Below are 2,961 nucleotides of genomic sequence, written 5' to 3' on the forward strand. Positions count from 1 at the left end.
CTGATAGTTTTATAAGACGTCTTATAAAAATATAAAGCGTCTTTTAGACGTCTTTAAAACGTCATAATGTTCTCTGGGACGGTGCCCCAGTATTTTAAAATTTAACCTCAAAGTAACTTGAATAAATTATAATTAAGTTAATACATAAACATTTGTTTTATTCTATTGTTAAAACAAAATTAATAAAAAATAAGAAAAAAAGAAAAAAGAAGCATGTCAAAGATACAGATATAGTCAAGCTGATCTTGATGGCGCATTAATATTAATGCAAAAAAGCATCACCGAAAATAAAGTAGCGGGCGGAAATGGAGGATTCTGTGGGTCTACCTTCATCAGCTACTTTAGATGTTGTTTGTGATCGCGCGTCGGTATCTTATACAAGCGCTGCTTCCGAAGTGGATAAGGTCATGTCTCTGTCCATTAATGACGAAGTTAACAGGCAATACCCCCTAATCGTAGATCCGTCAGAGAGTATAGGGTCTTTTGTCCTTCCCCTAACTTTCGACCAGAGGAGGTCGTTTATCAGGAAGATAATCCATGATAACCGTTGGGACGGAAGGGGTACGCCTGAAGATGTCTAGCTGCATGCTTCTCACATAGTTGCAGACCTAGACTTAATAGGTTTCTTTTGCAAAGATAACCCGAAGAGAGGGACAAGGGCTGGTACACCTAAAATACCAAAAACGCAGGTTGAGGTTAAACAGCCAGTCGTGACAGCCGAATCAAAACTCGACTCATCATACTTTACCGGTGATGTCAAGTTGGGTGCGAACAAACTTTGGGAGAAGACCTTGCAGCAGGGTCTTGACAGTAGGATTCTCAACTGTGTTCTCACCTCCGTCGGCAGCGCTCCGAATCACATCTACGGAGCGAGAAAGTTATCGCCTGAAAAACAGAAGGGCGAACGGCTTGCAAATGAAACCTCTACCATCCCTGACTCGATCAAGAAGGTCGAAAAACGGATATTCTCACAGGGAGCAGCACCGATATCCGTTGTTAAAAAACAAAGATCGGGAAACCTTGCGTCTAGAGCGAAAAGAGTAGCAGGTGCTTGCTAAAAGAACTTCAACAGAGTTAGTGGGTATATATCTGGTGGTGGTCGCAATAGGGCTTGGGTATCTAAGTTGGCTGAGTATTTCCACAAGTTGATTAATAAGAAAGTATATACGGACTGGGAGCTACAGCTAACCACTAAGAACAAGGTTACCCCCAATAAAGCCCGAAGCATGGTCAACAGCCTTTTGGGTACCATCCAGATATGGAGAAGGAACACATCGCACAAGGATGTTGTGATCAAGGATAAGGACGATAGTGATGTAGATGAGGTAGTGGAGACTGAGGATAATCTCAGAGAGTCGAAAAAGGAATTATTTTCCCTCACTATTGTATCCTCCGGAAACGGAGCGCTCCTTATTGACTCGAAGGTTTGTCCGATATGTCTCTTCCATCATCTTGAGTCTTCTCACAACAGCGATGCCCGTATATCCGATGGAAAGTTGAAGAACTGGAGCTCTGTCAAGAGTGCAATAACCAACGACAAAAGAGGTTGGTATGCTTACATTGCTAAGATGCATAACAAGGAAATGCATAGTAAGAACGGCAACATCGAAGACTACTGGAGTGAAACCGTTCCAGTTAAAAAGCATTGTATAGGACTGGACTCTGGCAGAGGATGGGACATTGAGGTCATTAGGTGTATGGTAACAGAGAAGGAAGATGAAATCCTGACGGAGGCGGAAAAATACCTCCCTTACAGTAAATACACCGACCACAACCATGGAGGTAGGAGACTCTACGCGTCTGGGGGCACCATACACCAAAAAGCGGAAGGACCCATAAAAAAGAGGTGGTATAGGTCTCGGAGGCCAGTGGTCTCATATAGGCCTAAAGCTGACATAGGATTGGTCCTAGACCCAGAGAAGAAAGTAGAGGTATACAAAGATCCGTCCGAAAATCCTAGGATGGAAAGGACTGAATCGCCAAATCCCAGGTTGGCACTAAGTGGTAAGTGCTTGATTCCTGAGGGGTATGAATGTTTGCCCGATGAAAATAAGGTCGATCTTGGGTAGGACATGTTGTGGGTTGGTGTTGGATTAGACCGAAATAAACACCATGGAAAAATACTCCTAACAGACATCGGAAAGGCGATGCAAAAAGCGGGCAGAGACTCAGAAGATAAAACCGGCCTGATAAACCTTAATAGATCCAGAACTATCTTCAACTATATTGTTGGAGGAGCGGGACTAGCCCAAAGTGTCAACATATGCCCTCGCAGTGATTGGAGGGAACTGGGCTTAAAGATCTGTTTGTATGACGATTTACGTGAAAAGAGATTCACGCAACCCACCGAAATTGACACACACATAGCTGACAAGAGGGACACGTTCCTAAAGTATGTGCCTATAACGGGTCAGCATGACTGGGGTTACCAATATATCGTTGTCAACTGGAGATACATCGACCGCTATATGCAAGGTAGTGGTCGCATACCCGTGGGACCGAATGGTGAAGACTCCTGGGACATAAACAGTGATGACGTCACTGTCATAGGACTCGGAGATAATTCCAGCATCGCCGGTTGTGGTAGGGATATGTGGATACTATCTCACCTATTAGATTATCCCCTGGTGTATGGTGTTGAAACATTCTCTATCAGGAGGACGTCTCTTAATGAGGCTGGCAATGCCAGTTTCAAATACAGCAAGGAGTGCTTCGTTAAAACATCGTCATTAGTTGATGTTCATAACAGGTCCCGAAGGATAATATTCGTCTTGATGACAAATAGTATATCGCACGCGGAGGTGGGGGGGGAGCCTGTTCAGAGTACCGATCCTGGACAGGTTCGGAAATATATCTCCAGGCTCGGGACCTGTGGTTACTGATTTTGACGAGGGAGTGGGACAAATGCTAGAAAAATGCCTCCACTCTTCCGAGTGTTGAGAGACGCATTTGATTCCTACT

This window comes from Monomorium pharaonis, chromosome 8, assembly GCF_013373865.1.
Source record: "Monomorium pharaonis isolate MP-MQ-018 chromosome 8, ASM1337386v2, whole genome shotgun sequence".
Classification (NCBI taxonomy): domain Eukaryota; kingdom Metazoa; phylum Arthropoda; class Insecta; order Hymenoptera; family Formicidae; genus Monomorium; species Monomorium pharaonis.